Here is a 23,235-nt window from a genome sequence, read left to right as displayed (position 1 = left end):
CTAAGAGTTATCTACACTTTCCAAATCCATGGAGAAAACAAAATTAAAAACAATTCATTAAAAATGCAGTATTAAGAAAGCATAAAAACAACGCTCAAAATAAGACGATAAAAACATTTCTAAGTACATCTGTTACAACAGTACATGTAAATCAGTCAAATTTTCTTGTAAAAGATTCTCAGACTGGGCTACATGTAATTCAGTGCCATACTGCTTATGAAACTGCCAATAGAGGATGCAGGGCAGACTTTGAGGTCAGACAGACCTGTCTTAAAACCCCAGCTCCATCATTATTAATTACTTGATCCTGTGCATGTCATATTTATGCTTTGAGTCTCACTTCTTTAATTATATAATGAAACTAATAATACCTACCTCTGAATGTTTTTGTAAGGATTAGAAAGAATGTATGTTACATGTATTGCCTAGGGCGAACAAAGATCTATCTTTTATTAAAGGCTTACTATTAGAACATTAAAGTAAGTAAGCAGCATTGATACACTAGTATGCAAATGAGCTAAAAATTAATGCACAAGCATATAGACAAAAAGCAAGACAATATCAACGGTAGAACACAAGGTAAACTCATTTATCATTGTATATCAACAAAGTGCAAAATTTTCAATTAAACTGTAACAGGTATGCATCTTTATGTCCCAAATAACATACTATCAAAATAGACAACACAAAACACGTTCGGATATAAAGGTGAAAAAACAAATAATACTATGAGATGCTAACAAGCCACTTTCCATAATTAACAAGTGAAGGCACACAAATTTGAATTACATAAATAATAATGGCAACTTAATTGATATAACTCAAACCAAAATTCATAATTCTTGATGGTACATAGAATCTTTGTAAGAAAAAAAAATGTAATACAATTCCTAAAGAGAAGAAAAATATTTACAAAAAATTATTTCTGTTTTATAGCATACTCTGGAAATTATACCTTCTATCCAGTGAAAAATCACTTGGCATTAACATCATATTAATCTAACAAACTCAAAAACAGAAGATACCTTATACACAGCACCACTTAAAAATAGTAATTCAGGTTTATTCTTTACCTATCTTATGTAATTACATACTGTAAATCATATATTTCTTTTTTCAGGGTACAGATAAAAACATTTTTATCATATGCTTCAAATGCAGCATAATTATATTACAGAAATAATGCATGTTTAGTGTTATACTTTGGGTGGTAAACAATTACAAGTTGGTACCACAATAAAGTAAAAATTTCTTACTAAATCCTAACTGAAGTCAAAGCAATATAATCCATGGCATGGTGAATGGCCTGGCGAATGAGGACACCAACACCTTACCTAGGCTGTATATATATTTTTTAATTCTTCAAGTAATAGAATGTTGATATTTATTGGATTATCATACTTTTATGACTATGCTATAACCATTTCAAATGCATTTCATTCTTTTATTAAGAAACAAAAAGAGAATGCTCTGAAAAATTCAGCCAATTTCACATTAGTATTCTGGCTCAAAACCTAAAGTTATAAAATAGTAGTAGCAAAACGAACTGAAATAATTTTTTTGAGTTTTTGATGCAAATCCAACTAATCACAAAACTGCTGGAAGCTTTCAGGCTTAAAATAAGAGGAGGCTATAAAATATTGGCACATTGAGAAAGCAATCTTAGCTTTTCCTGGAAACTATATGCAAAAATCTTCCCTAAATTTATTGTCTGTCTCATTGTACTAGAAAGATACAAAACAAAACACATGAGGTTTTTGCACAGACTTCATAATTTAACTGGAATTTATATACGTAGCATAAATACCTTTCACACATTCACCAACTGTAAGGCAATTATCTGTTCTCAACATCTACCCTCAGAAGCAGTTGACATGATAGTCCACATTTCAAGGTCTCTGGTACAGAAGGAGCTCTGTCCTCTACACACACTCTCTCCTTTCCTATGGCTTTAACTTCCAGCTATATTCCAATAACTGTCAAACACATATGCCTAGATGAGATCTGTCCTCTGCGATCCAGGTTCGTATATACACTTGCCTTCTTCATATCTTTAACTAAATACCTGAATCAGGATCTCAAAATGGATATAGCCCATGTGGAAGTCACAATTCTTTCTCTGAAAACTATGTCACCATCTCTTCCCTGGAATCCTTCCCATCTCAGTAAATGGTACCATCATTCAGCTATTTGTTGAAGCTAAAATTCTGGAGACACCTTTGGTTCCTTTCTCTGAGCATGTACACCTTACCTGCTGATAATTCCTATTGGGTCTATCTTCAAAACATATTGCAAATGTGAACACTGCTTACTTTCTCCAGTGCCATAGCCATCATCTCTTCTCTAGACAAAGTGCAATGGCCTCCCTGCACCCACTCTTGTTTACTACAGTCTGACCTCCAAAACAATAGTCAGAGATGTTCTTTCTGAAAGAACAGATTACGTAATTTTGACTCTGTTTTAAGATCCACTACCAGCTTCCCATCACTCACGAAATAATATCCCAGACTCCCTCCCATGGCTAACAAGGTCTAACTCCTGACTTTTCTAACCTCATTTTCCTCTCTCTCCTGTTTCCTTACAATGTCCTAGACACTGTGGCCAAGCTTGTACCCAAACTGACACCCTTGCCAGTGCTGATCCTTCTACCTGCAAGGTAACCCCCCCCCCAAATATGCCTGAGACAACTTCCTTATCACCATCCATATTTCAATGAGCCCTTTCTCAGAAAGGTCTTCCTTCTCCTGGGCTGAAGTGGCCCCCACCAAGTATCACGTTGCTTTATTTTATCTTCTACCCAATACTAGTACCAACTGAGGTTATGTTATACAACTGTACTATATTACATGGCATTTGATCTCTCTTTTCTTGGTATGTTTATTGTGTGCCTTCTATCATGGGAAGGGCTCTTTCATCCCGTGGAGAGCAAGACCTCTCTCAATCTCCACCAAAATTGTATTGGCACCATTGTTCTAGTACCTAGAGCAGTATCAGGCTCGTGGCAGACTTTTAATAATTAAGGCGTGCCTTATTGTGGTGGCTATAGGAAAAGAATGAAACTATTCCTTTTCAAATAATAAGGACATACATAAAATAAAACTGAGGTTAATTAGGGGATATTTCCTTAAACTAGGAAGCATTGGATTTATGAAATCTATAAACTACTTCATGATTGCATTTAAAGGAAGCTGCTTAATGTTCCATGGAATGTATTTCTTCAAGACAAATGGGAAATTTCATAGATAGATAGATAGATAGATAGATAGATAGATATCTCTCCCAATCTATTCCAACAGTTTTCAACAATATTTGAGAATTCTGCAAGTTACAGCTTGTCTGTATAATGAAACGCATGTCAAAGAAATTCAATTTTGAAATCAATTAACAAAATGTGTATGTACATATACATATATTTTTAATAACTTTTAACAATTGCTATTAATTATATTTCACATCAAGACTTGTAGCAGGTCAATCTAAAACTTAAGAATTCTTCTCCTTATTCTGACAGGAAGCATAGGTTACAGCACTAAGAGAACTTGGAGAAAGCAATCGGGTTCGTTTGAAAGGCTATTAAGCTAAGCCATGACTCTGCTCCTGCCCTCCCCTGACTCATCCTGGGTCCAGCAGGAAGGGAGGCCATGGTCACCTGAGGAATTATTTGGTTGCTGCAAGAGTAACTGCAGCTTTTCCCATTAATGCCAGAATTCCTTCTCAGGTAGGCACATCACATTGCCTCTCCATTTTTTAGGGAAGCCCATCCAGTGAATGTGTACAGAGAGCTGCTTGGAGGAAGTGTATCCCAATGGTTTGTTTTGTTTTGACCAAAAAGGCACTAAGAAAACAGTTATGTGACTGAAGCAACATTAATATAGGCCCCAAGCCATACAGCCACTATACAGGAACTCTCTCCTGCCTGTTGAGCTAGCTGTTGAGATGCTGGTCAAATTTCTGTGTATCATATATCCCATGGTAGCATAATTGTGAGCAACTGTAGCTGCCTCCCCCAGTACACCTGAAGCTTGTTGGGGAAAAGGAAAATGTCTCTTCGACCCAACCACAGAGCTCCCACTGTGCCACCTGTCTATCCAGCATCTCCATCTTCTTGCATGTAGGGCTTTCAACCACGCTGCTCTTGTTTCTCATGATTTAACTTACCTCCACCATTACAATGACATCATTTTCACAGAAACGTTTAATAATCTCTTCCATGTCTTCCTGGTGATTGAACATGTAAATAGAAAACTAAACATAGTATCACGGACTTACGTGAAATGATACATCTTAAGCCAAATGAGCAGGTCACAAACTGGAGTGCCTAATCTGTTCCCTGCTGTATGAAGGCATGGCGGAGCCTGTGTACATATGGATGGAAAACACAATGCAGAATGGACAGCAAAGCATTAACAGGAGAGTCTTCATTGGGTTTTGCTTTCTTTCTAATACCTTTCTATACCATGAAACATCTTACTATGAAAATACCACCATGCTAAAACCAAAAACTAGGAAAGACATTTTTTGAAACTGTGTGAAAACCTTCAAATCATCTTCCCTTTTTCTAAATTTTTTAGTATAATAAAATACAAATAAATTAATATCATAACCATTTTTCAGTGTACAGTTCAATGGTATTAACTACATTGAAACTGTTGTGTAACTATCATCACCATCCATCTCTATAACTCTTCATCTTCCCAAACTGAAATGCTATGCTTATTAAACAGAAACTCTCATTTCTCCCTCTCTCTAACCCCTAATGCCACCATTCTGCTTTCTGTCTTGAGGCTTTTGACCACTATAAGAACTTCATAAAAGTGCACTCATATGGTATTTGTTCTTTTGTGACTGTCTTATTTATTCCTTTTAGCATAATGGCCTCAAGGTTCACCCATGTTGTAGCATGTGTCTGAATTCCCCTCCTGTTTAAGGCTGAAGAGTATTCCACTGTATGGATTTACCACATTTGGCTTATCCTTTCACCTGTCCATGGACACCTGGGCTGCATCCACGTTTTGGCTATTGCAAATAATACTGCTATGAATATGGGTGTACAAATATTTCTTTGAGACCCTGCTTTCAATTCTTTTGTGTACATATCCAGAAGTGAAATTGCCGGATCACATGGTAATTCTATTTTTAGTTTTTTGAGGAACTGCCATACTTGTTTTCTGCAGCAGGTACATCATTTTACATTCCCAACAGTGCATAAGATTTCCAATTTCTCTTCATTCTCACCACCACTACTTATTTCTTTTTCTTATTAGTAGCCTTCCCAATAGGTGTGGGATGGTATCTCACTGAAGTTTTTATTTCCACGGCCCTTATGATAAACCATATTCACTTGGGTTTCCATGGCATTTTTTATTTCTGGCTGTGAAGATAAAAATTCTTCATGTCTCAACCAGCCAATGCCATATTCCTATGGCTCCCACAATATGTTTTAGGCCTGGCCTTTCTTCCTGCCACCTATTCTGTGAAAAGAAATAGAAGTGGAGCTAGTATTTTAAATCATTTTTTAAAGGTATTTCTTCCCTCACAGAGAAAACTCTGGCAATTCTGGGAAACAACTGTCAAACATTTCTTAAAGAGAAAAGCACACCTAATACCTAAAGAAAAACCACCCACTAATTTGACTGTCTGGAAGTATAAGAAAATATGTCTGAAGAATATGAGGTTCTTATTGCTACTCTGCAAAAAGTCCTCATTATCAAGAAGTTTTAGAGACCTGAAGAAGCTATGAATCCAGGGCAGGCATCAGTGTGCCTTTTATTCACTTCCCCCACTGAATGTTAAAGAATTTTTCCTGGAATGCAAGTCAATTGCTTTGATAACATCATTATTTTATTTATACTTGCGCCATGTCTGACCTGAGTTATCAATGCCTTCTTACCATTCCATTCCTATAAAATGAATGGCAGGTACCGGGTTTGACGTGAGCTCAAAACTTCCAGGAGCGTGGTACTGGGATGGCTAATTGAAAGAGCATTCCAGTTGCCTGATCTGCTATTCATAACGTAAATTCAGATTCCACCTCACCAGCCTCAGGTAAGGCATAAGTAATGTACTTCTGCATATGTAATATAAACTAAAACTTCCTGTCACCTGGTCATCAACTGTTATTATCACTTTTACGTAATATTGACAAAGTACACAAAGCGGCATTTCAAAAGCAGTACTTTTTATAAGCTTGTAAGTGGAAATGGTTTATTTCAACAGTGTTCCAGTTACAATAGGATTTCATCACACTGTCTGTGAACGTAATCCATTAGTCTCCAGAGCTCAGAGTAACAGATATATGGTTACCATTAATGTCCTTCATTCCATCCTAAGAACAGTGGTTCATAAACTTTTTTTAGATTTCATGCCTCTTTAGAAATCTAAACAAAACCATGGGTCCTCTCCACAGAAAATGAGCACAATTCAAATTTAGAAAACTGTTTCAGGGGTTTCTGCTCATCCCTCTATAAAGTCAGTATCAGAGTCCTTTGGGGTACTGGTTACAAAAGAAGCTCATTCAGTAGGAGAAAGGTATCTCCATTTTTAGTGAAACCCCTGGTGATTCTAATGAACGTCAGTACTTGAGAGCCAGTGTCCTTGAAGTTGACAGACTCCAAGTAAAAAATTCCTGATATAGAAGGTAGGGCTACAAAGTAATAGGATCAGTGTTCGGCTTTCATTGGCAGCCAATATTGTCAGAATCACATCTACAGAGGGGACGGGGGAAGGAAATCCTTAAGCCAAAATATATTAATAAAGAATAGTAAGTCTTCAATTAATGTCATCAATAGGTTCTTGGAAACTGAAACTTTAAGCAACACAGTACCCAGCAGATCCTCAAACAGCATTATTTTCTTTAACATCTTTTCATTATAACAAAGATGAGGGAAAAATGGTTTTGCTCTACAACGTTTACTTAAAGTCACAGTTTCCAAGAACCCATTGACAATGCTAAGTGAAGACTTACTGTAAGAGAAATAAACGATATAATTTCATACACCTCCTATACCACAGACAATATGCCATGCTACTGTGATCTAGCATTTAGAGTCAAGTGTTCTTACCTTGAAATGTTTGTTGTATCAAAATTCAAGGGATGGAAATGTGAGCAGCAGAATCCAAAGGAGTCTACGCAGGAGAGTCATGATCACCGTCTACGCACGGTTGAACATACCCAGCTCCTTAAGCATTCGGCACAAGCTTTGCACATCTTCCCTTCTCCAAGTATGGAGACTAATGCCTTGTGCATGGTAGATGCTCAACACATTACCTTCAGATTTCACCTTAATCTGTCTCTGCTTAAAACTCTGTGCCAAATCCAACTGTTTACTTAATGATAACTAAACCTTATTGATGGTCTAATGTTTAGACCTTTGGACCTATTTAGACTTACTAGACCCATAGGTCTAATATAATAAACCTTACTGAGGTCCATTACAGTATTAAAATGAAATTTAATACGGCTGAAAATTTGGCAAACTATACTTGTTCGTCTCTTAATTCTGGAAGAGCCCTGATCAATACGCACCATGCCTGAACTCAGTCCCTTCTAAAGCTAATGAACTTTAAAATGGCAAGAAGAGGTCAAGTCTAAGCATCTGTCATTTATTGCTACAGTTGCTGATTAGGGGAGGGAAATATAGTTTCTATTAAAGCATGACCAGCGAGATATGAGAGTGATTTTTAAATGAATGCTTAGGAACATCAGTTTCTCAACTTCAGAATTATATGTACTACACACAAAAAAATGATAATGATAATGGTGAAAAACATGTTAATCCACTTTCATAAGATTAGACACACACTAAGTTAATACTTTAAAATATGGTAAAATGATATTTGCAGGGATTACTGACCTCTTGAAGAATCAGATAAAACCCAAAAAGGACAAAATTCATGCAAGAGTTTCACATCTTGTCAAGAAGTTCTCTGACCCCTGTAAGGCCATCTGTGCCCACCATTTTGTTTCAACAGCATTTAATTAGTTTATCCACCTACCTAGACAATCATGAGGGCAATTCAGACAAGAGGAGAGAAATACAAGGGACGAGGTCACATGGGCTTTGGTCCTGCTGTATACTGTACAATGGAATGATCGTGGTATACAGACACAAGGGGTCCTGATGCAGGGATCAACCTGTGGCTTTGTAACCTCAGAACAGCCAGGACTGCTCTAAGGACCACGTGAATGAATCATTATGGGTGGTCTTCGGGGAATAAATCCAGAGGTCATTGTTATTAAACAAATATACATTTTTTTCCTGATTATGCAGAAGCCTAATGCCACTATTCTTTTTTTTTTTTTTTTTTTGAGACGGAGTTTCACTCTTGTTACCCAGGCTGGAGTGCAATGGCACGATCTCGGCTCATCACAACCTCCGCCTCCTGGATTCAAGCAATTCTCCTGGCTCAGCCTCATAAGTAGCTGGGATTACAGGCACGCGCCACCATGCTCAGCTAATTTTTTGTATTTTTAGTAGAGACGGGGTTCCACCATGTTGACCAGGATGGTCTCGATCTCTTGACCTCGTGATCCACCTGCCTCGGCCTCCCAAAGTGCTGGGATTACAGGCTTGAGCCACCGCGCCCGCCTAATGCCACTATTCTGCAGGTCAGATGTATGGTGTGAAACTTCTCAGATTACAATGAGAACTAGAACTTTTACAAAAAGTGACTTTGGTATTTATGTTATTAAGACCTTTTGGATGAAATTCAAGAAAAACTTGATTTACACTAATTCTATCCCAAAGTGAAAAGAAGAAAGTAATGTTTTTTTATATAAATAGAATAACATTTAACTTTAAATTTCCTCTCAAGAGAAAGCCAATATCATCCTTCCTAAAAAGGTAAATGTTTAAAAAGTAGCTAGAATACACATCATTAAATTGCATCCTAAACATTTATACAGCCAAGCTACACAGACACACACACACACACACACACACAATCACACATACATACTACACACACACACTACACACACACATACTATATATTTTATATTAGACTCTGCATCTTTCTATCTGTATATGTGTACATATATGAATCATTACATAATCTTGATATATTTTTCATTTCCTAGACTATATTTGGCAACAATTAACATTTTTATCTAGCAATTAAAACCTGCTGCAAACTCACAACTACCACAAATTAAAATGCATTTCAAAAAGAATACACAATTTGGTGGGTGGAGGTCGCAGGGATTTTACTCAGTGGAAGATTTAATTAAATTATTATTTTCTCACCACCTTTTACACGCACACAAAAACCCAAATTATATTCAATCCTAAAAAATATTCTTTCTCCAAATTATGTCAGCAAAATGTAGAGTGATACGATCAGCAGCAGCGATCACAGGATTCTCGGAGGTCAATGCCACCATTTCAAATCTCAGAGTCCATTCACAGTGGCTACTTAAGAGATGCAAAAGGCCTGGCTGGAGTATTTATTTCCTGCAAGAATCCTCTGCAAGCAAACTGTCCATTCAGCAGTACTGCAGGCTACTGTTTCACCATGCGACAGGCCCACTTATTCATAAACAAATCATTAACATTCTTGACATAAATCCATAGTGGACCATTAATCCCAGCTATGATAATGTTTTCGTACATTTGCTCTGCCCATCGTGAATGGGAGTGTTGTTTCTCAGAACCCATCCCTGACAAATAAGAGACAAATTATGCCCCGTGAGAAAACTTGGAGAATGAACGGCTTACACACCAATTACTGTCTCATTATCTGGCTGATGCAGAAATAGATCCTGTGTGCTTTGGGTGAAATGTAGATTTTTCTTACTAGAACCAAAAAATGTAAGTATACACAAAATCATTTGCCAAGGTGCTTTTTGTTGCTCAGATTCATCTGAAGCCACACTCTGGGAACATTCCTCATAAAAGCAAATCAATAATTATTGCTTAAGAAAAAACAAACAAAACCCTTGTATAAGCACCAAAAAAAAAAAAATCCTAGCGACTATCAAGACCAATGGTTAATATGTTTTTTTTAGCATTTCAGTGTTCATTGAATATTGAAATATTCTGTCCAAGAGTTATTAGGAAAGGAATATGAATGGCAGAGAAACAATAAACAAGGTATAAGAAATTCATGTAAGTGAAATAGACTCTATGGCCTGACAAGACCCTTAAATTCAATTTATAAATTTTCCCCACCGAACTTCAAGAAACCTCTTCATGATCAAAAAGCACTGGGTAAGCCCCCATACATAAGACGGATTTGCTGTATATTTTTATATTCTAAGCTAAACAGACCCAACTCTAGCTCTGTAACTGAGACATCCTAAGTTAAATAAGTATACTAACAACACCACCAAAGCGACCAACTCAAACATTTTATTTTATATATTGGTTCCCATAGTTCTATCTACAAACCATCGGCTGGGCTCAAGCCCAAACTCACGCTTTGTCAATCAGCAATTCACATACGTGCATTGGCAGGGACAGCACCAGGAGCCTATTTATTTCTCCATAAAATATCTGGCTTCCAACAGTTGTTGGATAAAACAGTGCTTCTCAAACTTTACGCATATGAGAATCACTGGGGGATTTTGTCAGAATGCAGATTCTGGGTCAGTAGGTCTGGGGTGGTACTTAATAGCTTACATTTCTATCAGGCTCCCAGGTGATGCAAATTCTGCTCTCCTGGGACCACACTTTGACAAGCAATGTGCGAGATGACTATGTTTTGATTATGGCTTAGTAGACTGATAGCTTGGTTCTCTTTAAGCAAAAAATGGAAGCTTCCTCTTCTGTTCAATCTTGCTTTCCGTACTACAATATCATCATTAATTTGATCAATAAGCATAAAGTTTAGTCAAGCTTTAAGCAAGTCTTCATTTAGGGTAAGAATGAGAATGCAAAAAGCTAGAGGGATACTTGCATAACATTAGTGTCGGGAAACACACCCGGGGACCTGGATTTCAATCTTACTCTACCCTTCCATGAACTAAAACCATGAGGCCATAAGTATGGGACTGAACTTCTCTCAGCCTCAGTATCTTGATCTGTAAAATGGGAATTGATGATAGACTGGACAGGGAAAATGTGGTACATATACACCATGGAATATTACGCAGCCATCAAAAACAATGAGTTAGTGTCCTTTGTAGGGACATGGATGAACCTGGAAACCATCATTCTCAGCAAACTGACACAAGAGCAGAAAATCAAACACCACATGTTCTCACTCACAGGCGGGTGTTGATCAATGAGAACACATGGACACAGGGAGGGGAGCACTACACACCGGGGTCCGTTGGGGGGAAATGGGGGAGGGACAGGGGGTGGGGAGGTGGGAAGAGATAGCATGGGGAGAAATGACAGATACAGGTGAGGGAAAGGAAGGCAGCAAACCACACTGCCATGTGTGTACCTATGCAACAGTCTTGCATGTTCTTCACATGGACCTCAAAATCTAAAATGCAAAAAAAAAAAAGAAAAAGAAAAAAGAAAAAAACTCACCACACAATATTAGAACAGGATGAAATAAAACATACAAAAAATGCCTTAGCATACAGGCCCTCAGCAAATAAGAGTTTCTTCTCTTGCTTTCTTTGTTATCCAACATTAGCAGTGTAACTTGGATCTAATAGGATGACCTCATTCTGATGTAAAAGACCAAGCTGGATTTGAATCATTGCTCTGCTCCTTCTTACCTATTTATCTGTAGGCAGTCATTTAGCTGGCGGTTCTCAGATGCAGACGGCCAGACCCTTAACAAGTTGCCTGTGTAATAATCACCTGACAAGAATTCAGATTCTTCTGCCTGCCACCCTGTAATTCACACACAACAGGCTTGAGATTTCAGTTTAGAATCTGTGTTCTTAAATATCTCCCTAGCAAGAATTAAAACCACTGCCTTCACTTTTAGAACCTCAGATGCATTGAGCACAATGATGTCCATGACAACAGTGATGCCCAACCACCTAGTGCAATGGGCCTCTCACAACAGGACTTTGTAAACGGCAGAAGGCTCACACTGTGTTGCCACTGAGACCCCCATACACAGGCTGAGGGGATTCACTCAGTGACTCCCCTTAGCTGGAGATACCACGTTCTCTGAATTTGTCCTCCATTTTACAACACAAGCCATACGTGGATCCACAGCAATTGTAAGTTCCAGCTTCTGATTTGTTTTTCTTGTTGAATCACCACAAATAATCCATTTGCTTTTCTCAGGCCTCTGTCTGGATTGCAAAGGAGATGGCTTCACTGTTTCTCCCTGCCAGGTCAGTGGATGAGTGCATTGCTGGTTGCCTCCAGACCCTGGCTTTCTCCGACACATCCTTGCAAAGTGCAAGAGTAGTGCCCAGTCACTACCTGAAAACTCAGTGCAGTGCAGCGAATTCATCAGTCACAATCAACAGTCTTCTCCATCAGAAGGGAAATACTTTTTTTTTTCTTAGATCACCACTTTATCTTGCTCCTTTTACCACTTCCCATCTAGTTTACCTTGGAAATGCATAGAATCCAAGAATCCAACAAGAGCAGAAATGTATATCCCTGCCCTTTGGTTTTACAAGATCAAGATTCCACTTGCAATTATAAATTTTAGATCAAATAGAATAGGGATTATCAAACATTCAGACAAAAGGCAGCTACATTTTTATGCAGAGATCTAGGGGCTTTTCTCAAAAGCATAGAATGCATTCCCTTCACTGTTTCCTTCATTCTGCCCTCCCTCCCTGCCTTCCTCTGTCTTCTTTCCTTCCAGTAGCATTTGTAATTCGATAAACTCACTGAAATATTTCTTAAATAACCGAAATGTTATGTATTTGTCCTCACTTTCAGAGCAAAATGTGTCCCTTAAATCCTATAGTACAATGAGAGAGGGAGGGAGGAGGCAGGAGGAGAAAGAGGAAGAGGACGAGGGACAGGAAAAGGGAGAGAAAGGGTATTAATCAGTGCTCTGGTTTCCAATCCTGGAGTCATAGAGCTAATGAAAACTAGAGAAGAGCCTTGGTGTAAGATGATAAACGGCAGATGATGCTTGGCTTTCATGGCTACAGAGTAAGAGTGGAGGGTGATAGGAAGTGGCCAGAACTGTGATAAACAATTACATGCTCCCTTTAAAGGTAGAGTTGCTGTTCAATTCTAGGCCAGAGTGGCAAACAGAAATATAGGATTAACACTGTCAGACTGTCAAATGTCTCAAAAAACACCACACTTGAGAGGGCCACATTTTATGCAAGAAGTCCAGATCTTTTGGTGCTTGCTACAATTTAAAAATTCTATAGCACTATGCTGGCCAAAGGAAATAACCAGCAAGGCAGATGTGGCTTGTGGGTCAATTACCTGCAAACCCTCATCTAGATACTTTCTGTGGCTGGGATGCTGGCTGGTCACCAGAGACTGTTTCTCTTCTTCCTGGGCACTCATCTGGGACACGCTCCTCTGCTTGCTTTGTAATTGGGTATTAACTGATGACCAAGTTCTAGCCAATGGATTGTGAGCAGATCTGCCTCTTATGAGCAAAAACTTTAAGAAAGTAGCTATGCCTCCTCACGCTGGCTTTCTACTTGTGCCAATTAGGTGCAAACAATGAGGCCACAGGGTCAGTGGAACTGCAATGGAGAAGAAGCCTGGTCCCTGAATCACCACATGGAAGAGAGCCACCAACTGTCCAGGAACACAACTTTGAATTAGGACTTGGAAATTAAACACTGATCACGTTTTGTCCATTTCATATATCAGGTCCTATCAATTACTGCAACCTAGCTTGGAATCCTTTGGCTTTGAAGAATAGTGATCTTTCCTCATCCTTGAGATGTCCTTACTTCAAATATGCATGGCATGCTGTTCATTTTTCTCTCCTAGATAAGTTTATTTTTAAATCTAAGTATAATAGGTCCTCCATGTCTATTAAGATTCATTTTTATTTGTCTATTGCTGAAGGGCAGAAATTCTGATCTTCCAAAGCATTCAAAATACAAGCACTTAGGTTCAGATTGACAGCAGCTATCATGACAGCTCTATCAAGGAAAGGTTATTACTGAGGAAAAAGAATGTACGTTTTGAAAATCCTCACCATAATCACCTTTTTTCAAACAACAAAATATTTCCCAAGTACAAGGTAATTACTTTTTATAAAGCCGGCTTCCCTAAATTTTTTGTTGATTAACTTTTCTTTCTCTTGATATGAACTCTGAGACAGTTTCATATCAGATAGTGACTACTTGAACTTAAAATAAAAGGATAAAATACGTAAAGGGGAAGGGGAAGATGCATTTCAAGTAGGAAGGAAGGAGGTGACACAAACACCTAGAAGGGAAAAGTCAGATTTCAAATCCCTTTTCCCAGCATCTTTTGCTACATTAAGTAAAGATAAAATTCAAAGAATGTAGTTTTTTGTCTTAAAACTTCTTTATGTGCAGATATTTTGTTGAGAACGTAGGAAAATGTTTGAATGCAATGTGTCAATATGGTGCTATAAGCCAGCAGTGAACTTTGGCAGTTCAGGTAAAAAGCTCCATCCTTCCAAGGCAAGCTCTGGTATCTGCCAGCAGCAGAGGTCCCCTCCAGGAGAAATACCTAAAAGCTTAGGGAAAGCCTGCTGAAAGCTTGAAAAAACACAGTGAAGGACGGTCAATCACCTTTTCCATTTCTTTTGAGCCTATCGGATTTAATTAAGTATACTTTAATTAAAATTTAATCAAGCTTTCTGTGGCTGCAGACAGTCAGGGCTAAAAACTGCATGAACTAGTATTTTCTAAAGCCCCTTTCCAAATAAAGCTACCGTACAATGAAGAACTATTGATTGTGGCAGTGTTGTATCCTGTCCCCAAAAGTGAGAAAAGGGGAGCGGCTTGGGGACAGGGAAATGATGATGTAAAAGAGATCATACGAAGAAATGCGAAAACAAATAGGAGAGGCTTGTTTCGGGGGAAAAGGCTGAGCACAAATCAGAGTTGAGCAAAGGAGCATTTATTTGATTCAAAATTACAGGAACACCGATTTTGTGCAAGTTGCAAGGAATGGGGTGTCCCACATCATCTAAAGCCTATGTTCCTTCTGTCTTTCACTTACTTGGTCATTCAACACTTTATGGACAGTCACCGTTCTGGAGACAGTAGTCTAAATGCAAAGCTCATCTCTCCCAATGCCAAGTCCTAACACTGACAGTGATGAAAGAAAAATCTTTATTTGCATGCTTGTGGTTTTTTTAAAACAGACTACATGGGTAAAACTTAGCTGTTTATTGGTCATATTTCTTACCCATTTGAATGTAAATTTGTTACTGGGCTAAAATGGAGAAATGCACTCCAGGATACTAAGACATGTATATACTCTGCCTTTAGCCAAAAATCACCACATTCGCTTCTTAATGTACACTTGTGAGCTCTTTATCTCTTCTACGGAATGTGATGCATGGGCTTTGTGGTAGCTCTCTGAGTTCCAGAGGACTTTCCTTCCCACTGTTGCTAGACTCTGGCTGTGTTATGGATAAATGAGGTTGTCAGAAAAGAAAGTTTCTGGGAAAGAAAGCATCACAATGCAGCTATACACATCCCTTCCAACAGCAGCATGCAGTGAGATGTTTGGCATCACATATCTGCAAATGTTGACTAATCAGAATTTGAAGAAAATTACATGTTATAGACTAAATTTCTTACTCAACTTAAAGCTGGGCACAAGTCTGAAAATAACTGCAGCTTTCTCCAGTAAATCAGAATCTTAGCTGATCTCAAAGTCATTGTTCTAAAATCAGTTTTAACATGACAGTTGCACAAACATAGACAGTTTAATGTCTAACAATTCCAGACCTATACTCAGTGTGTTTGTAAAGTTAGGTCTCTATTATGGTCTCTTTTCCTTTGAATTTGCATTTTTGGAGGGAAGGAGGAGGACAAAGCTGAAACACCTGGTTGAGGGTTCCGTCTGTTTTCTCCTCAGTCATTTTTAAAATAGAATTTTCCTCAATGCCCTTGAATCGGGTGTCTAAAAGTTTATTCTGGAGAAATTTGTAATTCCCTTTCAAAGGACAACATTTTGAAGTTCACTTAGAGAGTAACTAGTAATTCATTACAGAGAGATGTTATAGCTGTTACCTGCTGCACAATGTGATTATTTTTTTTTTTTAATTTTTCCCTCTTCTGTCAAAAGAAACACAGCCCAGGTTCCCATACAGCAGAAACAGGAAACTCCCATGAGAATGTCACCAAGAAATAAAGGCAAGTGTGAAGTAGGGCTCTGTGTTCTATCTAGAGCTGAAAGGGGAGCTGGATTTGAGAAGAGTCCTCTCTGATGTCCTGTTTTAGATTGTTATTTCCATGTTAAGGTATCCCTCTAAAAATGCTCATAGGAGTAGGGCACAAAAGGTTTCTTGACAAAGACTGGGCTTGGTGCTCATCCCTGCTATCTGAAGGCTCAGAGTGCAGTTGGGAGGTATACAGGCACCCCCATTAGGTAATAATAGGTAGATAATAATTAGATAATACTGTTCCCATTTCACATATGAGAAAATTGAGGATTCATCACTGAACTCCAAGCACAGCAAGGCAGGTGGAAGAGACAAATTTAGAAGGCAGGAGCTCCCACCCCCAGATTCCAGCCATTCTCCTCCTACACATCCTGGCTGACCCACCTGAAGTACATCCTCTCACCCAACTCATCCCGTGACCCCGAGCTAGCCCCTCAAACTTACTCTCATATCTAATCTCCTTTTTAACCAACACAAATCAGTGATTACAGATGAAGGGGTTAAATACACTCTGTGATTTGTGAAAGAAAATAAAATTAACCAAGGAAACCAGAGGTAGAGAGAAAAACGTAGGAGTTAATGAGCAGGTCAGGCCTGGTCTCCAATCCAGGATCTGTGACTTACTGCCTTATAGCTTCAAGCAGGGTAATTAACCCCTCTGAGCCTCCATTCCTCACAGGTAAAATGCCCAACTTCCAGGATAATTCATGAGAATTAAGTGAGATAAACCGGCAGAGCACAGGGCCCAGCACACAGTGGGCAGCCCACCCCCTTGTCCTCCACATCCAATGCACCATCCAACCATAACCCTTGTTCAACCGCATCAGGCTCTCTGGCCATTTTGAGTGCCATTTCTTTCAAGGATGCGTCTGTCTACACCGCTCATCTGCATCCAAGGTTGGCTTTTTCCAAGTAGGAAAATTAAATTCAGAAGATCTCAGCCGAATCCAAAGGCAAAGCTTACAATCCAGAAAGCGAGAACAAGTATTGATTCAGAGAAGGGTAGTTTCCACATTCTAAACTTTAGGTTCCTTGCAAGAATAGCAAATTGTCACAATTCTTCCAATCAGTTTCTCTGTCAATAACATGTTGACCAAAACAGTCCATTTCATGGTCAGTCTCTTTCCCAAAATTCTTTAAGTCATATACCCCTGTGCCTCTCAAAGGTAAATATTTTATCTTCCCTCTATTCTCAGTCTTCAGCACTTATATATCCTTATATATAAAGAAGTCGTCATCAATTCAAAACAAATCTACAAGTATTTGAATTTGAAAAACAGAATTCTAGAATCAGATATGAAGGAAGATTAGAACATTACTAGCGAATGACCGAGAAAGAATTGAGCACTTTTTTATTAATCCATTTTCTTATCACTAAAGATATACCTATTCGTTGTAAAAAAATAAAATTAAATTAAAGTGATATAAAAGAATATATAATGAAATATAAAAGATCGATCCTTATGCCCTAAATATCAGTGTAAAACCCCAAAGTAAACCACCATCAGCAGGGTTTTCTGTTGTTGATTTATTTTTGCTTTTGTTTTTGTTTTACATCTCATTCCAGAAATTTCAGTGCATTTGTAAGCACGGGAAGACTCTTCATTTCATTTTTCATATAGATACACACACACACACACACACACACACACACACACACACACAAATGTGATCATACCATATGCACTATTTTACAGCTTACTTTTTATTTTTTACTACATAGCCAACATTTTTCCTAACAGCATATCCCCTCTTTCTCTCTCTCTCTTTTCCTTAAGTTCTGCAGCATTGTAATAAATCATGATACGATTTTACTAATCATATATGGATATTTAGAAAAATTCACACTCCCACAAATAACAGCAATGTAGGAGAGCACCTGCTACCCTTCATCCAGCAGCATGGGCTTTACCCTACTTTTTAACTGCAACTTGCCTCATTGTTAGGTATGCAGCAGAGGGGAGTGCTGGGCAGGGGAACTCTAACTATTGTTATATTTTACAGTTTATTAACTGAATGAGGCTGAACGCTTGTTTTTGTGTTTCCTGAAAATCAGGACTTTCTGTGACTTTTGCCCGTTTTTCTACTGGATTGCTTATCATTTTCATATTGATTGTGAAAGCACTTTGCATATTAAGAGAATAGAACCTATGTTAGTCAAATGTCTTGCAATACATTTCTTCAATGTATCATGTATTGATTTATCTTTCGGTGCTGCTTAGTTCTGCCTTAAAGTTTTAAATGCTTACTTAAATACACTAGGTTGCAGCATGTTTCTCTATTCTCACAAATCCACTTGACCATGAGCAGAGCAGGGACCACGGAGGTGAACCTGGGCCTTCCTACGTCAACTGAGCACTCAAACAGACCACAATGGAGAGTTCTCATGAAAAGGGTATGTATAGACAGGTGTAGGCTTGAATTATAAAATAAACTGTGTTAGCTTCTAATCGGGAACACATTGTATCGTAAGTTCAAATATGTGCACAGATACGACAGAGAAATTTTATGATAAAATCAGAATAAAGTAAATAAAAGTTAATATTTTCTGTTAGTGATTTTTAAAAGCTTTAAATTTGAACAAAAGAGTTAAATTCATGCCCATGATCTCCAATTAACTTGCTGGTGGTTTACCAACCTGTTAAAATGTAATGCATAACGCAGTCAACCATGTGTCCTGCCTTGTATTATGCTTTCTAACTAATGAAAAGATTCTTTAAAAATATAATCAAAGTCAAAATCCTTTGTGAGACAGCAGAATCGCCTCAACACAATGTGGTCTGGAAATCACCATCAGGAAGAGTATGGAAAAACCTCATTTTTCCTGTGGAAGAGGATGTCCCCCCTCAGTGACCCATCTCCTTTCTGGCTTGATAGCCAGACACTCAGCTTGAAGCAGAAAGGCTCTCGGAAGGTGAAGCCTTCAATACTTGGCCTTGTGACCCCACTGGCAGACTCCTAGGCAGCAGAAGAATGAACTAAAAAGATGGCTTTTTAAAATAGCTAATAGCAAATATGATGCTTGCCACATGGGCCCCCTCAACATGCCCAGGGGCCACATGCATTGGCAGCCGTGAAGGTGAATTGGACGCTCAGATTCATTGCAAGACTTCTCCTCCCAGTTCAGAGCTTGATCCTGCCAGTCTGCTTCTCAACTCCAACATCCAGCATCATTATCTCAGATGTTCTGATGGTTTTCCTTTCCAAAACGGTGGGATGAGAAAGCTGCATAGATAAGGACTCACAGGAAGAAGAATATACTACCACCAAGATGACCAGCAGCTAAATGACCATGTCTCAGAGAAAAGAGCAGAAAAATCATGGAGATTCTATGAATTAAGAGTTGGCAGATTAGGGCCTTCGGTTTTCACCTTTTAAAAAGTGTGTGAGTAATCTTCCAGTTATCAAGCTCTTACAAAGTAAAAATAAAACAAAATAAAATAAATACAAGTTTTTACAAAGTATTTCTTAAATATGCTTCTCCTATGAGGAGGAAATAAAACAGAAACAAAGCCCATAAGCAAAACCAAGAAACTGGCATGTCATTTTTCAAATGAGAAAACTAATACCAAAAAGTGACTGTCCCAATGGGAACAGAGCCCATTTTTGTCCAGGATCTACAGGGAGCCCTGTCTCCGCTCTGCACGACTTCAGAAGAGTCTATCCAGCTCGTGGAACACTCCATCAAAATGAAAGTGTGCACTTGGTAAGCTCCAAATTTAATTTATTTTATGCTGATGAGGTTTATGGGTCTTTTAAAATATGAAGCTCAGCTGCTTAGGATTTGCTTTGTTTACTTTGCTTTAATTAATGATAGTGCCTTTCTGGAAAGAAAACAGCATCAAGAAGAAATACAGTCAGAAATGATTCACTCAAAGCCTCTCCTTGGCCCTGGCTGTAAGGTAAACAAGATTCATTAATCTCACTTGGGATCAGAGAATAGGGAGAGACGGAGGGCGGGAGAGGAGCGGGTAGCTCCACCTGCAGACAGGAAGGATGCCACAGAAAACATGAGACCCAGCTCAAATGCAGGGCTGGCTGGAAAAGGTCAATATATAATTGGTAATTTAAAAAGAGGAGTCAGAATTACTAGCCCTATCGAAGATCTCCAAAAGCTTCAAATAATACATCAATATACTCAATGTGAAATGAACAATCATTATTTTCCAAGTTCCTCACGGTAAAAATTCACTAACTTAGAGTCAATTCATTCTGATTTTGTAAGAATTCCCATCACCACCAGACAATCTGCTTCTCACAGGATTCCAAGGTAGGTCTAAACATGGTCCTAATTTTACCCTTCTTCCTTAATCTTCTTCTCATGCATCCTCCAAATATCCCAAACCTGTCCATTTCTAACACATATTTCATTCCTCTGAGCCTTCCACTATACTGTTTTCTCCATCTGTAATGACCTTTAAGATTCAACCTAATGGTCACTTCTGCTGGGAATACTCCCCAAGTCTAACTCCAGACAACTGAGTGTCTCCTCGGCTGTGCAGTCCAAAATTTTTGTACTTATCTATCTCTGTAATAGTCTTTTACTTTCATTAACGGTTATTATTTTTATCCTCCACTAAAGTACTAAGTCCTTTTCAATGGACCAAAGGGGGCCTGCGAGAGTGCCTGGAGTATAGCAGCTGATTGAATTGATTCAACGTGAGCTAAAACAAAAGTTCACGACATAGGCTTGTATAGATTCATGAATTTTTTTTTAATCACTTGAAATAACTTCTCTACAATTTTGTTTCCTGGGTGGGGGGGGAAGCATGACAGTAAAAGAAATATAGAAAGAAAAATCACTAACAATCTTCACTTGTTTTATTCCCTTTTGTGCCCATTCAACCCCTGTCTATGCACTGCCAAGTTGTACAAGTCATAATCACAGGGTAACTCTTCCAGCACATGCTGTAGAAATCAACAATGGAGCCAAGCTGAAGCTTTGCCAGCAACAGCACAGGTCAGAATAGAGGCCAAAACCAGGGTCAGCAATTACCTGGAGGATAGCAATGTCACCCAAAGGCAGGACTGTGCAGACAGGTCTCAGAGGACAGGTAAGCAAATAGGCAGGATGCCCAGCATTGGAGAGAAAATGCATGAGCTCAGTCTGAAAGCAGATTCCATAGACAGAGACCAGGTTAGGAGCACTGAGATTTAGGGAAGAAAGAAAGAGTGGAGTGATGGCCCAAGTCTAAAGCTGTAGGCCAGACTGAAGAGTGGGGAAGAAGGAGCTATGGTAACAAAGAGAACATAAGTAGCAGAGATGCAGGCAAGCAGGCCACAGCACCCAATCTATTGATTTACGCAACCGAAACCCTCTGCATCAATCTGCATAATGACAGACTAATCTTGAACCACACTCCCTTCTTTCTAGACCCTCTTAAAGTCTTCCATCCTCAACTAAATTCTCACTTTCAAAGGTCGGGATATGTTAAATTGAAATCTTCTTCTGAAGCCAGTTTCTCAAGTCACCACACTAATACACATGTATTAAACCTCAGTCCAAGCTTCAATTGATGGTACAGAAAACACTATGTTCAAAAACTGGGCAAGACTCTACAAATTACCTAGTTCAGGCCCTTTCAATTAATTTATTTATTTACTTATTTATTTTTTAGAGGAAGGGTCTCTGTATTAATTGGTTCTCACACTGCTAATAAAGATATAACCAAGACTGAGTATTTTATGAAGGAAAGAGGTTTAATTGATTCACAGTTCCACAAGGCGGGGATGCCTCAGGAAACTTACAATCATGGCAGAAGAGGCAGCAAACATGTCCTTCTTCACATGGCAACAGCAAGAGTTGCAGAGAGAAGTCTGGGGAAGTCTCTAATAAAACCATCAGATGTCATGAGAACTATCAGAAGAATAGCAGCATGGAGGAAACCGTACCCATGATTCAATCATCCCCCACTGGGTCCCTCCCACAAAATGTGGGGATTATGGGAATGACAGTCCATGATGAGATTTGGGTGGGGACACAGCCAAACCATATCAGTCTTGCTTTGCAGCCCAGCCTGGAATACAGTGGCACAATCATAGCTCACTGCAGCTTTGAACTCCTAGTCTCACGTGATCCTCCCACCTCAGCCTCCCAAGTCACTAGGAGGATTACAGGTGTGCACCACCACACCTGGATACTATTTTTATTTTTCATAGAGATGGGGTGTCTGTAAGTTCTACTGGCCTCAAATGATCCTCCCACCTGGACCTCTCAAAGCACTAGGATTATAGGTATGTACCACTGTGACTGGCCAAGCCCCCTTTTATTTTTTCTTGTTGTTGTAGATAATGAAACGAAGAGCAAGAAAGACACTTGTCTAAGGTCACACAGCTAGTAAACAGTTGAAGAAAGACTAAGAATAAAAATGTGGGAACACTAAGCTAAGCACTCTATATAGGTGATCGACTGTAAATTCCACGAGACCATTTGTCCTTTCGTTTTGGGGGCTTTCTTTTTGAGTCAGGGCCCCACTCTCACACAGGCTGTAGTGCAGTGTCATAAATGCAGCTTACTGCAGCCTCAACTCCCCAAGCTAGAGCTATCTTCCCACCTCAGCCTCCCAAGTAGCTGGAACCACAGGTACACTGTACCACACCCATCTAATTTCTTCGTTTTTGTATAGGCAGGATCTCACTATGTTGTCCAGGCTCCCACAACATGTTAAACTTCATTTACAGAGAAAACTGAGGCATGGAAAGATAGGGTGATTTGTCTAGAACTAGCAAGTGGCAAGCAGCCAGGTGAAAGAGCCCCAGACAGAGAGGCATCCTTACTGCACAAACATTGCTTTTAATTCTCACAAAAGGACTGTACGACCAATGAGGAAAATGAGTCACAGACAGCCAGAAGTTGGCCCCAAGCCCACATGGGTTAGACGCCAGGACTCCAATGGCGCACGCACTCCAGTGAACCAACAGGCAGTGCGATTGGGAGCCTATGCCAGGGAACTGGACTCGGGTGGGAACGCCAACACCCAGGGATGGCAGCAGGCAGGGCCCAGCCAGGCAAACAAGGAG

At 39.1% G+C, this 23,235-nt stretch overlaps 1 protein-coding gene across 5 annotated transcripts in view; it reads right to left on the bottom strand.

Annotated features, from left to right (window-relative positions):
• The window catches only part of PID1 (phosphotyrosine interaction domain containing 1), a 243,177-nt gene that overhangs the window by 166,783 nt on the left and 53,159 nt on the right, over positions 1 to 23,235 (bottom strand). Inside the window, exon 1 of one of the 5 annotated variants that reach the window (XM_074398924.1) lies at positions 7,062 to 11,175. The exons of 3 other annotated variants lie outside the window; for them this stretch is intronic. The gene's annotated coding sequence lies outside the window, so the exon portion shown is untranslated. One more of the 5 variants, XM_074398923.1, reaches the window with a different exon arrangement.

This window comes from Saimiri boliviensis, chromosome 5 (assembly GCF_048565385.1).
Source record: "Saimiri boliviensis isolate mSaiBol1 chromosome 5, mSaiBol1.pri, whole genome shotgun sequence".
Lineage (NCBI taxonomy): Eukaryota > Metazoa > Chordata > Mammalia > Primates > Cebidae > Saimiri > Saimiri boliviensis.
This window is presented reverse-complemented; position numbering and strand designations above follow the sequence as displayed.